The sequence below is a fragment of the Zea mays genome, chromosome 1 (assembly GCF_902167145.1).
Source record: "Zea mays cultivar B73 chromosome 1, Zm-B73-REFERENCE-NAM-5.0, whole genome shotgun sequence".
Lineage (NCBI taxonomy): Eukaryota > Viridiplantae > Streptophyta > Magnoliopsida > Poales > Poaceae > Zea > Zea mays.
The window spans coordinates 58,833,302-58,848,197 of NC_050096.1; positions in this window are offsets into that span (position 1 = coordinate 58,833,302).

Genomic DNA, 14,896 nt, shown 5'->3' on the forward strand with positions numbered 1-14,896 from the left:
GCTAGTAATGCTAAAAAGAACCATGCTTTTATGTATTATGATAGGAGAAATGCTAGAAATGCTTATAATGATTTTGATTCACATGTTTATGATTCTCATGCCATGATTGCCTCTAGTTCTTCTTATAAGCATGATAGGGATATGCCTAGGAGAAATATTGCTCATGTGCCTAGAAAGAATGTTATTCATGCTCCTAGGAAAATAGCAAATGAACCTTCCACAATTTATTATGCTTTAAATGCTTCCTTTGCTATTTGTAGAAAGGATAAGAAAATTGTTGCTAGGAAGTTAGGGGCAAAATGCAAGGGAGACAAAACTTGCATTTGGGTCCCTAAGGATATTTGCACTAACCTTGCAGGACCCAACATGAGTTGGGTACCTAAGACCCAAGCCTAAATTTGCCTTGCAGGTTTATGCATCCGGGGGTTCAAGCTGGATTATTGACAGCGGATGCACAAACCATATGACGGGGGAGAAGAAGATGTTCACCTCCTACGTCAAAAATAAGGATTTCCAAGATTCAATTATATTCGGTGATGGGAATCAAGGCAAGGTAAAAGGGCTAGGTAAAATTGCAATTTCTAATGAGCATTCTATATCAAATGTATTCTTAGTGGAGAGTCTTGGATATAATTTGCTATCTGTCAGTCAATTATGTCAAATGGGATATAATTGTTTATTTACAAATGTAGATGTGTCTGTCTTTAGAAGAAGTGATGGTTCACTAGCTTTTAAGGGTGTATTAGACGGCAAACTTTATTTAGTTGATTTTGCAAAAGAAGAGGCCGGTCTAGATGCATGCTTAATGGCTAAGACTTGCATGGGCTGGCTGTGGCATCGCCGCTTAGCACATGTGGGGATGAAGAACCTCCACAAGCTTCTAAAGGGAGAACATGTGATAGGTCTAACCAATGTTCATTTCGAAAAAGATAGACCTTGTGCAGCTTGTCAAGCAGGGAAACAGGTGGGAGGAGCGCATCACAGCAAGAATGTGATGACCACTTCAAGACCCCTGGAGCTGCTGCATATGGATCTCTTCGGACCCGTCGCCTATCTAAGCATAGGGGGAAGTAAGTATGGTCTAGTTATTGTTGATGACTTTTCCCGCTTCACTTGGGTGTTCTTTTTGCAGGATAAGTCTGAAACCCAAGGGACCCTCAAGCGCTTCCTCAGGAGGGCTCAAAATGAGTTTGAGCTCAAAGTGAAAAAGATAAGAAGCGACAACGGGTCCGAGTTCAAGAACCTTCAAGTGGAGGAGTTCCTTGAAGAGGAAGGGATCAAGCACGAGTTCTCCGCTCCCTACACACCACAGCAAAATGGTGTGGTAGAGAGGAAGAACAGGACGCTCATCGACATGGCGAGGACGATGCTAGGAGAGTTCAAGACCCCCGAGTGCTTTTGGACGGAAGCCGTGAACACAGCGTGCCACGCCATCAACAGGGTCTACCTTCATCGCCTCCTCAAGAAGACGTCGTATGAGCTACTAACCGGTAACAAACCCAATGTATCGTACTTTCGTGTATTTGGGAGTAAATGCTACATTCTAGTGAAGAAGGGTAGAAATTCTAAGTTTGCTCCCAAAGCTGTAGAAGGGTTTTTGTTAGGTTATGACTCAAATACAAAGGCGTATAGAGTCTTCAACAAATCATCGGGTTTGGTTGAAGCCTCTAGCGACGTTGTATTTGATGAGACTAATGGCTCTCCAAGAGAGCAAGTTGTTGATTGTGATGATGTAGATGAAGAAGATGTTCCGACGGCCGCTATACGAACCATGGCGATTGGAGAAGTGCGGCCACAGGAACAAGATGAGCAAGATCAACCCTCTTCCTCAATTATGGTGCATCCCCCGACTCAAGACGATGAACAGGTTCATCATAAGGAGGCGTGTGATCAAGGGGGAGCACAAGATGATAACGTAATGGAGGAAGAAGTGCAACCGGCACCTCCAACTCAAGTTCGAGCGATGATTCAAAGGGATCATCCCGTCGACCAAATTCTGGGTGACATTAGCAAGGGAGTAACTACTCGATCTCGTTTAGTTAATTTTTGTGAGCATTACTCCTTTGTCTCTTCTATTGAGCCTTTCAGGGTAGAAGAGGCCTTGCTAGATCCGGACTGGGTGTTGGCCATGCAAGAGGAGTTAAACAACTTCAAGCGCAATGAAGTTTGGACACTGGTGCCTCGTCCGAAGCAAAATGTTGTGGGAACCAAGTGGGTGTTCCGCAACAAACAGGACGAGCACGGGGTGGTGACGAGGAACAAGGCTCGACTTGTGGCAAAAGGTTATGCCCAAGTCGCAGGTTTGGATTTCGAGGAGACCTTTGCTCCTGTGGCTAGGCTAGAGTCAATTCGAATCTTGCTAGCATATGCCGCTCACCATTCTTTCAGGTTGTTTCAAATGGATGTAAAGAGCGCTTTCCTCAACGGGCCAATCAAGGAGGAGGTGTACGTGGAGCAACCCCCTGGCTTCGAGGATGAACGGTACCCCGACCATGTGCGTAAGCTCTCTAAGGCGCTCTATGGACTTAAGCAAGCCCCAAGAGCATGGTATGAATGCCTTAGAGATTTCTTAATTGCTAATGCTTTCAAGGTTGGGAAAGCTGATCCAACTCTTTTTACTAAGACTTGTAATGGTGATTTGTTTGTGTGCCAAATTTATGTCGATGACATAATATTTGGTTCTACTAACCAAAAGTCTTGTGAAGAGTTTAGCAGGGTGATGACGCAGAAATTCGAGATGTCGATGATGGGCGAGTTGAACTACTTCCTTGGGTTCCAAGTGAAGCAACTCAAGGATGGCACCTTCATCTCCCAAACGAAGTACACGCAAGATCTGCTAAAGCGGTTTGGGATGAAGGACGCCAAGCCCGCAAAGACTCCGATGGGGACCGACGGACACACCGACCTCAACAAAGGAGGTAAGTCCGTTGATCAAAAAGCATACCGGTCAATGATAGGTTCTTTGCTTTACTTATGTGCTAGTAGACCGGATATTATGCTTAGCGTATGCATGTGTGCTAGATTTCAATCCGATCCTAAGGAGTGTCACTTAGTGGCGGTGAAGCGAATTCTTAGATATTTGGTTGCTACGCCTTGCTTCGGGCTCTGGTATCCAAAGGGGTCTACCTTTGACTTAGTTGGATACTCAGACTCCGACTATGCTGGATGTAAGGTCGATAGGAAGAGTACATCGGGGACGTGCCAATTCTTAGGAAGGTCCCTGGTGTCATGGAACTCTAAGAAACAAACTTCCGTTGCCCTATCCACCGCTGAGGCCGAGTATGTTGCCGCAGGACAGTGTTGCGCGCAACTACTTTGGATGAGGCAAACCCTCAGGGACTTTGGCTACAATCTGAGCAAAGTCCCACTCCTATGTGATAATGAGAGTGCTATCCGCATGGCGGAAAATCCTGTTGAACACAGCCGCACAAAGCACATAGACATCCGGCATCACTTTTTGAGAGACCACCAGCAAAAGGGAGATATCGAAGTGTTTCATGTTAGCACCGAGAACCAGCTAGCCGATATCTTCACTAAGCCTCTAGATGAGAAGACCTTTTGCAGGTTGCGTAGTGAGCTAAATGTCTTAGATTCACGGAACCTGGATTGAATTGTAGCATACATGTAGTTATGCTTTTGATCATGTTCCTTTTTGCATTATGTTGCTTATTATGGTGCTCAAGTTGTACAAACACTCCCTGGACCTCACAAGTCCGTTGCAAAGTGATGCACATGTGTAGGGGGAGATGTGTTACAACTTGACCCTTTGAGACTAACCATGTGCTTGAGTTTGATAATTTAGTCTCGAAGGAGGATTGAAAGGGAAAAGGTGGGCTTGGACCATGAAAGACTTCCACTGCACTCCGATGAGAGGGTAACTAATTCCAAGTTCATCTCATGAAATCTTATTGCCATTTGCTCTTAATTGAAGACTTTGGTGAGGCAATGAGGTTAAAAGGCCAAGATTGATCCCGTTTTGGTGCTTGATGCCAAAGGGGGAGAAAATAAAGGCCAAAGCGATAAATGGATCAGCTACCACTAGAGAGATTTTGAAAATAGTAGAATAGAGTTTTTGTTTTGTCAAAAGCTAAAGCTTTTATTGTCTCTTATTGTCTCTATTTTCAAAAGTTGGCTTCTTGTGGGGAGAAGTGTTGATTATGGGAAAAAGGGGGAGTTTTTGAAATCCGTGGTCAAATTCTTTTGAAATGACTCTCTTTATGCTTCAATATGTGTGTTTGACTTATAGATAGAGATTTGAGTTTGATTTGCAAAAACAAACCAAGTGGTGGCAAAGGATGATCCATATATGCCAAAATTGAATCAAAACCAATTTGAGTTTTTATTTGAAGTGATTTTGCACTTGTTCCACTTGCTTTATGTTGTGTTGGCATAAATCACCAAAAAGGGGGAGATTGAAAGGGAAATGTGCCCTTGGGCCATTTCTAAGTATTTTGGTGATTGAGTGCAAACACAAGGGCCTAAATGTGAATTTATGTACATGGATGAACAAGGTGAAAATCATGAAGTAAAGGTATGTTTCTAAGCCTTAGTACATTGGTTTTAAGTACTAATATATTTGTCTAAGTGTTAGAAACAGAAAGAAGAAGAATAGAGAAAAGGAGAAGGGACTTGGCTGTGTGCTGCCAAGACCCAGCTCGGTCTGGAGCACCGGACTGTCCGGTGTGCACCGGACAGTGTCCGGTGCGCCAGGCTGGCGCGACTCGAACTGGCCGCTCTCGGGAAATTGGCCGGCGGCGTACGGCTAAAATTCACCGGACTGTCCGGTGTGCACCGGACTGTCCGGTGAGCCAACGGTCGGCCAGGGCCAACGGTCGGCCGCGCAATCCGCGCGGGACACGTGGCCGAGGCAACGGTCGGAAGACGGCACCGGACTGTCCGGTGTGCACCGGACATGTCCGGTGCGCCAACAGCGCCAGATCTGCCAACGGTCTGCAACGGTCGTCTTCGCCGTTTAAGGAAACAAATCGGGCACCGGACAGTGTCCGGTGTGCACCGGACTGTCCGGTGCCCCCGACGACAGAAGGCAAGGATGGCCTTCCGGATTTGCTCTCAACGGCTCCTAGCTGCCTTGGGGCTATAAAAGGAGCCCCTAGGCGCATGGAGGAGACACACAAGCAACCTTTGAGCATTCTTGATCATCCACACTAAGTCTCTGCGCATTCGTTTGTGTTTCTAAGTGATTCGAGCTCTGTTCTAAGTGAGAACTCTGAGATAGTCTTGTGAGCTCGATTCTTGGCCGTGTGTGTGCGCTTTTGCTGTGGATTTGTGTGTGTTGCTTCCCTCCCTTACTCTGTGTTTCATTTGTGATCATATACTTGTAAGGGCAAGAGACTCCAATTTGTGGAGATTCCTTGCAAACGGGATAGTGAAAGGAAAACAAAACACTGTGGTATTCAAGTGGGTCTTTGGACCGCTTGAGAGGGGTTGATTGCAACCCTCGTCCGTTGGGACGCCACAACGTGGAGTAGGCAAGCGTTGGTCTTGGCCGAACCACGGGATAAAACCACTGTGTCACTCTGTGCCTGATTCTCTTGTGGTACTGTGTTTTGTTGAGACTGTTGAGACTTCACCTTAGCCACTTGGCAATAATCGTGCTAACACTTAACAAGTTTTTGTGGCTTAAGTTTGAAGTTTTTACAGGATCACCTATTCACCCCCCCTCTAGGTGCTCTCAGAACCCCACCTCCTGCACCGTTTTTAACATTTTACGCTGATTTAATTAAATAGGCCGACGACTGGTCCGACACAGTCAGCAGACCGGCATGACGTGCCTGGGCCAGAGTTGTGGCCCGCGGGCGTCTGGCCCATGTCGGGCAGCCGTTTGGCCATATATATGCGTGTAGCGGGTTAATTTGAAATACCTATGAGGGATTATTTGTAAAAGGATGACACGAGACGACCATTGAAACTGGTATTTTAAGTATAGTATAGAAGTATAGATATAGATTTTATATGAGAATGAAGTTTAAAATAGAGGATAAAATAAAAGATAAGATGAATATATGGTTGAAAACAACCTACGAAGCAGAAAAAAGTCATACCGACCAAAACTAGGTTAGACTAACGCATCATTTGGCTTCGCCGCTTTAGTAAAACTAGCTGAATGCCCGTGCGTTGCAACGGGAATATATAATACCATTATACTACGATAACTTATGTACAAAATGTGTGTTATATCGTTATGAGAAAATGTTTCATAACCAATTTGTGATTCTGGCCATACATAAATTTTGTTATTTATAATCTATATGTTTCACCACTACATTGCAACCATCAGTATCATGCAGACTTCGATATATGTTACGATTTGCATGGTCTTATCATTGGAGAGCACGTTCCACACGTACCGGAAGAAATTTCCTCATACATCGTAAGTCATCAGATATGTACCACCATACGCTTTTGCTTAAACAAAAAGACAAATGTGTGTTTGCGAAGAGAATTAAAGGCAAGTCGGTACAAAAACTACCCCAACGGTGGCGAGGATGACGAACTGGTCATTGTTGTTGGTCCTCCCCTGCGTCACCTCTAGCGCCAAGATGACGCCACAGTCCTCAATATAGTAGTCATCGAATGCGCGCGACATACCCAGTACTGATGACTCTTGGCTGGGATGTAAAACGAAGTGCACCCCGGGCTCATCAGCAAGGTAGTACTCCTGGCCGTTGCACCACCGGATGCGCTACTCCTCTACATACATCTTGTTCGAGGATACTCATACAACGTCAGCAACGGCCATCGTCTCAGCGCACAAGAATTCATGGCCAGTCAGTAGCGACTTACATGGCAGGTTGGGCTTCAGGTGGACAATGAGCTGGACGACGTGATGGCGTCGTCGTCGAATGCGGTGCCCAGAACAACCCGAGAGTCACCGACGTTGGCGATGACCATGAGGTCCCCTGCTTGATGATGGACAACGTGGAGCAGCCGCTCTGCACCGCGTCCAAGCGGCGGCTGAGCCGGAGCTTGTCATACATAGCGGCACATGCGGCAACGTAGAACTGTTTCTAGAGGTCGAACTGGCAGTCGCCAAGTTTCTTCTTGTCGTCGATGAGCGACCCTAACGCGAGTGCCTCCTGCTAATGGTGTTTGTTTGGGGTTTTCAAGTAAGAAACAGGAATTCATGTTTGGCGTTGGTTTATAAAAATGACTCACAAGTCAGATCCATGGAAAAAAATATTACGAAGAATAAATGTCACGCATGCAAAAAAAAGAATTTAAGTTGAAAACATTATTCAAACAAAAGAAATTGCATCCAAGGCTTTTCTTTAAATACTACTCCCTTCATCCAAAAATATAATTCAAGAATCTCGGTGATACTTATTTACTACTACGCATTGTGCAAGGGTAGCAGGTGGGTTTGGGGAGAGATGTAATAGATGTGTTTTCGGTTATATATGTAAACATAAACATACATGTGGTGTAATGGTAGCTACCGCTAGCATTTGCTTGAGAGGTCGTGGGTTCGAATCCCTTTGGGGGCATATGTATTTTTTTAATTTTAACTAGGCGTCGGCTGTACGGGGGAATGAGAATGGGCTTTGCGTAGGGAGGAGGGAATCAGAATAGGCAGAAGGGAATGGGCTTTGCGTGGGGAGGAGGGAATCAGAATAGGCAGAACAGGGAATGACAGTCTTGATAAGTAGTAGAGATTATATTTGGCTATTTATCTTGGTTAGAGCATGGTTACCTTTTATTTAGAGCCGTGAACATAACAGTAACTAACAGTCTATAAGTGTTCATGGGTCCCGTTTGGCTAGGATTTGGTTTTTTAAACAACTTGTCTAAACTATTTGGTTCTCTCAAAAACAGTTTATTTCATTTCTATAATAATCTATAAAAATTAAGAAAATGTTTTGGTTCTAACTATGGATCCATGAATTGTTTTGGCGAGGTTTTCTTAATTCTCTCTATCGTGTTATTTGGTAGAATCCTTACAAGAGGGAACTTAATATTGTTATAATTTGTCTTCGTTTATGCCCAATCTTAGTGAAAGGGAATTAGGCTTACACCTAGTCCCTAATTAATTTTGGTGGTTGAATTGCCCAACACAAATATTTGAACTAACTAGTTTGCCCAAGTGTATAGATTATACAGGTGTAAAAGGTTCACACTCAGCCAATAAAAAGATCAAGTTTTGGATTCAACAAAGGAGCGAAGAGGAAACCGAAGGCACCTCTGGCCTGGCGCACCGGACTGTCCGGTGTGCCACCAGAGGACTCCAACTCGAACTCGCCACCTTCGGAAATTTCCAGAGGCACTCGCGCTATAATTCACCGGACTGTCCGGTGCGCCAAGAAGTGGCCTCAGGAACTCGCCAGCTTCGGGAATCTCCAACGGCTAGTCCGCTATAATTCACCGGACATGTCCGGTGTGCACCGGACTGTCCGATGCATCTCCGGTGCAACGGCTTTCTCCGCGCCAACGGCTACCTGCGGCGCATTAAATGCGCGCGCAGCGCGCGCAGAAGTCAGAGTCGCCCATACTGGCGCACCGGACATGGAACAGTAGATGTCCGGTGTGCACCGGACATCCAGGCGGGCCCACAAGTCAGAAGCTCCAACGGTCAGAATCCAACGGCAGTGATGACGTGGTGGGGGCACCGGACATGTCCGGTGTGCACCGGACTGTCCGGTGCGCCATCGAACAGACAACCTCCCAACGGCCACTTTTGGTGGTTGGGGCTATAAATACCCCAACCACCCCACCATTCATTGCATCCAAGTTTTCCACTTCCCAACTACTACAAGAGCTCTAGCATTCAATTCTAGACACACCAAAGAGATCAAATCCTCTCCAAATTCCACACAACCTCATAGTGACTAGAGAGAGTGATTTGTTTGTGTTCTTTTGAGCTCTTGCACTTGGATTGCTTTCTTCTTTCTTGATTCTTTCATTGCAATCAAACTCACTTGTAATTGAGGCAAGAGACACCAAACTTGTGGTGGTCCTTGTGGGAACTTTGTGTTCCAAGTGATTGAGAAGAGAAAGCTCACTCGATCCGAGGGATCGTTTGAGAGAGGGAAGGGTTGAAAGAGACCCGGCCTTTGTGGCCTCCTCAACGGGGAGTAGGTTTGCAAGAACCGAACCTCGGTAAAACAAATCCACGTGTCACACTCTTCATTTTGCTTGCGATTTGTTTTGTGCCCTCTCTCGCGGACTCGTTTGTATTTCTAACGCTAACCCGGCTTGTAGTTGTGTTTATATTTGTAAATTTCAGTTTCGCCCTATTCACCCCCCCCTCTAGGCGACTTTCAATTGGTATCAAAGCCCGGTGCTTCATTAGAGCCTAACCGCTCGAAGTGATGTCGGGAGATCACGCCAAGAAGGAAATGGAGACCGGCGAAAAGCCCACTACAAGCCACGGGAGCACTTCATCGGAAGAGTCCCGCACCAAGAGGAGGGAGAAGAAGAAGAGCTCCTCCAACAAAGGGAAGGATAAGAAATCTTCTTCTCACCACAAAGAGAAGAAGGAAAAATCTTCTTCCCACAAGCCGCATCGGAGTGGGGACAAGCAAAAGAGGATGAGCAAAGTGGTCTACTACGAGACCGACACTTCATCAACATCGACCTCCGGCTCCGATGCGCCCTCCGTAACTTCTAAACGCCAAGAGCGTAAGAAGTTTAGTAAGATCCCCTTACACTACCCTCGTACATCTAGACATACTCCATTACTTTCTGTTCCATTAGGCAAACCGCCAACTTTTGACGGTGAAGATTATGCTAGGTGGAGTGATTTAATGAAATTTCATCTAACCTCACTCCACAAAAGTATATGGAATGTTGTTGAGTTTGGAGCACAGGTACCATCCATAGGGGATAAGGATTATGATGAGGATGAGGTGGCCCAAATCGAGCACTTCAACTCTCAAGCAACAACGATACTCCTCGCCTCTTTAAGTAGAGAGGAGTATAACAAAGTTCAAGGGTTGAAGAGCGCCAAGGAGGTTTGGGATGTGCTCAAAACCGCGCACGAGGGAGATGAGCTCACAAAGATCACCAAGCGGGAAACGATCGAGGGGGAGCTCGGTCGGTTCCGGCTTCGCAAAGGGGAAGAGCCACAACACATGTACAACCGGCTCAAGACCTTGGTGAACCAAGTGCGCAACCTCGGGAGCAAGAAGTGGGACGACCACGAAATGGTTAAGGTTATTCTAAGATCTCTCATTTTCCTTAACCCCACTCAAGTTCAATTAATTCGTGGTAATCCTAGATATACTAAAATGACCCCCGAGGAAGTTATCGGGAATTTTGTAAGTTTTGAGTGCATGATCGAAGGCTCGAGGAAGATCAACGAACTTGATGATCCCACCACATCCGAAGCTCAACCCGTCGCATTCAAGGCGACGGAAGAAAAGAAGGAGGAATCTACACCAAGTAGACAACCAATAGACGCCTCCAAGCTCGACAATGAGGAAATGGCGCTCGTCATCAAGAGCTTCCGCCAAATCCTCAAACAAAGGAGGGGGAAAGACTACAAGTCCCGCTCCAAGAAGGTTTGCTACAAGTGTGGTAAGCCCGGTCACTTTATAGCTAAATGTCCATTATCAAGTGAAAGTGACAGGGGCGACGACAAGAAGGGGAGAAGAAAGGAGAAGAAGAGGTACTATAAGAAGAAGGGCGACAATGCCCATGTTTGTCGGGAGTGGGACTCCGACGAAAGCTCGAGCGACTCCTCCGACGACGAGGACGCCGCCAACATCGCCATCACCAAGGGACTTCTCTTCCCAAACGTCGGCCACAAGTGCCTCATGGCAAAGGACGGCAAAAAGAAGGTTAAATCTAAATCCTCCACTAAATATGAATCCTCTAGTGATGATAATGCTAGTGATGAGGAAGATAATTTGCGTACTCTTTTTGTCAACCTCAACATGCAACAAAAGGAGAAACTTAATGAATTAATTAGTGCCATTCATGAAAAGGATGATCTCTTGGACACCCAAGAGGACTTCCTTATTAAAGAAAATAAGAAGCATGTTAAGGTTAAAAATGCTTACGCTCTAGAAGTAGAAAAATGTCAAAAACTATCTAGTGAGCTAAGCACTTGCCATGAGATGATTGACAACCTTAGACATGAAAATGCTAGTTTAAATGCTAAGGTTGATTCACATGTTTGTAATGTTTCAATTCCCAACCCTAGAGATAATAATGATGATTTGCTTGCTAGGATTGAAGAATTGAACATTTCTCTTGCTAGCCTTAGAATTGAGAATGAAAAATTGCTTGCTAAGGCTAAAGATTTTGATGTTTGCAATGCTACCATTTCCGACCTTAGAACTAAGAATGATATCTTGCATGCTAAGGTTGTAGGATTAAAATCTTGCAAACCCTCTACATCTACCATTGAGCATGTTTCCATTTGTACTAGATGTAGAGATGTTAACATTGATGCTATTCATGATCATATGGCTTTAATTAAACAACAAAATGATCATATAGCAAAATTAGATGCTAAAATTGCCGAGCATAACTTAGAGAATGAAAAATTTAAATTTGCTCGTAGCATGCTCTATAATGGGAGACGCCCGGGCATCAAGGATGGCATTGGCTTCCAAAGGGAAAATAATGTCAAACTTAGTGCCCCTCCTAAAAGATTGTCTAATTTTGTAAAGGGCAAGGCTCCCATGCCTCAGGATAACGAGGGTTACATTTTATACCCTGTCGGTTACCCTGAGGACAAAATTAGGAAAATTCACTCTAGGAAGTCTCACTCTGGCCCTAACCATGCTTTTATGTATAAGGGTGAGACATCTAGCTCTAGGCAACCAACCCGTGCTAAGTTGCCTAAGAAGAAAATTCCTAATGCATCAAATGAACATAGCATTTCATTTAAGACCTTTGATGCATCTTATGTTTTGACTAACAAATCCGGCAAGGTAGTTGCCAAATATGTTGGGGGCAAGCACAAGGGGTCAAAGACTTGTGTTTGGGTACCCAAAGTTCTTGTGTCTAATGCCAAAGGACCCAAAACCATTTGGGTACCTAAAGTCAAGAACTAAACTTGTTTTGTAGGTTTATGCATCCGGGGGCTCAAGTTGGATCATCGACAGCGGGTGCACAAACCACATGACAGGGGAGAAGAAAATGTTCTCCTCCTATGAGAAAAACCAAGATCCCCAACGAGCAATCACATTCGGGGATGGAAATCAAGGTTTGGTCAAAGGTCTTGGTAAAATTGCTATATCTCCTGACCATTCTATTTCCAATGTTTTTCTTGTAGATTCTTTAGATTACAACTTGCTTTCCGTTTCACAATTATGTCAAATGGGCTACAACTGTCTATTTACTGATGTAGGTGTCACTGTCTTTAGAAGAAGTGATGATTCAATAGCATTTAAGGGTGTGTTAGAGGGTCAGCTATACTTAGTAGATTTTGAAAGAGCTGAACTCGACACATGCTTAATTGCTAAGACTAACATGGGTTGGCTCTGGCACCGCCGACTAGCCCATGTTGGGAAGAAGAATCTTCATAAGCTTCTAAAGGGAGAACACATTTTAGGACTAACAAATGTTCACTTTGAGAAAGACAGAATTTGTAGCGCATGCCAAGCAGGGAAGCAAGTTGGCTCTCATCATCCGCATAAGAACATAATGACGACCAACAGGCCACTGGAGCTCCTGCACATGGATCTATTCGGCCCGCTTGCTTATATAAGCATCAGCGGGAGTAAGTACTGTCTAGTTATTGTGGATGATTATTCTCGCTTCACTTGGGTATTCTTTTTACAGGAAAAATCTCAAACCCAAGAAACCTTAAAGGGATTCTTGAGACGGGCTCAAAATGAGTTTGGCTTAAGGATCAAGAAAATAAGAAGCGACAACGGGACGGAGTTCAAGAATTCTCAAATCGAAGGCTTCCTTGAGGAGGAGGGCATCAAGCATGAGTTCTCTTCTCCCTACACGCCACAACAAAATGGTGTAGTGGAGAGGAAGAATCGAACTCTATTGGACATGGCAAGGACCATGCTTGATGAGTACAAGACTTCAGATCGGTTTTGGGCCGAGGCGGTCAACACCGCTTGCTACGCCATCAACCGGTTATATCTTCACCGAATCCTCAAGAAGACATCCTATGAACTCCTAACCGGTAAAAAGCCCAACATTTCATATTTCAGAGTCTTTGGTAGCAAATGCTTTATTCTTGTTAAAAGAGGTACAAAATCTAAATTTGCTCCTAAGACTGTAGAAGGCTTTTTACTAGGATATGATTCAAACACAAGGGCATATAGAGTCTTTAACAAGTCCACTAGACAAGTTGAAGTTTCTTGTGACGTTGTGTTTTATGAGACTAACGGCTCTCAAATAGAGCAAGTTGATCTTGATGAGATAGGTGATGAAGAGACTCCGTGCATCGCCCTAAGGAACATGTCCATTGGAGATGTGTGTCCTAAGGAATCCGAAGAGCCTCCAAATGCACAAGATCAACCATCCTCCTCCATGCAAGCATCTCCACCAACTCAAAATGAAGATGAAGCTCAAGTTGATGAAGAAGAAGATCAATCAAATAAGCCACCTCAAGATGACGGCATAGATCAAGGGGGAGATGTAAATGATCAAGACAAGGAGGATGAAGAACCAAGGCCGCCACACCCAAGATGTAGGATTACGGGGAGGCTACGCTAGCGCAAAACAAAAATTTTCATCCCCATAATACCAAGAACTACTGCGGTTATAGGTCATGGAATTACCACTAGACGCGCAGAGCAGCGAAAGACGTCTCGATGTAGACGAACGCGTCGAGCAGTGCCGTGCAGTCGCCGGCGTCCTTCACGTCCTCGCACGGTTCGTCCAAGTGCTCCAGATGTAGCACCTCCGAGGTATCCACACGTACAGGGAGGAAGCGCCGCGTACCGAACTGCTAGGTTCGCGACGGCGGCTTGGCGAGGGCGAGAGGTGGGCGGCGGCTGTTAGTTCGCTGGTGGCGAATTAGGTTATCCTTAACCGTGCCCCCGCCCCTCATTATATAGGCGTTATGGTGGGCTTCTGACGCCGAGGCCCATCATTAACCCTAAAGCCCAGTCTAATTTCGGATCTAATCCGAATTAGGCTTCCTTCCCTTTAAGTGTGTGACCCTATAGGTTCACGTACAAATAGACATAGCCCGAGTACTCTTACTTGGCCCAATAATTGACAGCGGCCTCTAGCAAGACATGTCAACTCCTATGTGTACGTAAAGATCATATCAGACGAACCATTGCGACATTAAGTACATGCTGTTCCCTTTGTCTCACGATATTTGGTCTGGCTCTAAGCTGACCTCTCTTTCTCGATACTGTGAATTGGAATCCTTTCAATGGTTAACTCTTAACCCTAGCACGGCCATGCATTTCTTGATCCAATCACTCGAGGGGCCCAGAGATATCTCTCTCACAAAGAGAGGGACAAATTCCATCTTGACTGACCATGCCTCATAGCATGCTTCCTGACAAACCCAAAACTACCTTTATAACTACCCAGTTACGGGATAGCGTTTGATAGTCCCTAAGTAAGTCAATTCACATCTTGAGAACATGCGACAATCTCAGGTCTAAGGATACAGTATTCATGTTGCAAGAAGAGAACTATATTACAATATCTCACGTTGGGTCGGTCCAGCCTCATGTCATACATGCGCCCACATTATTAGTTTAACATCTCCATGTTCATGACTTGTGAAATGTAGTCATCAACTAATACATGTGCTAGTCATCGACTCTGACTAGGGACATCATTTAGAATAACCATATAAGTAAAGAATCTCACAAACAATTCACATAATTGCTAATCAATACAAGGTGCCTTCCATGGATATTCAATTAAGCAATATATATATCATGGATACAAAGAAATATGCTCATCTCTATGATTATCTCTAGGGCATATTTCTAACAGTCTC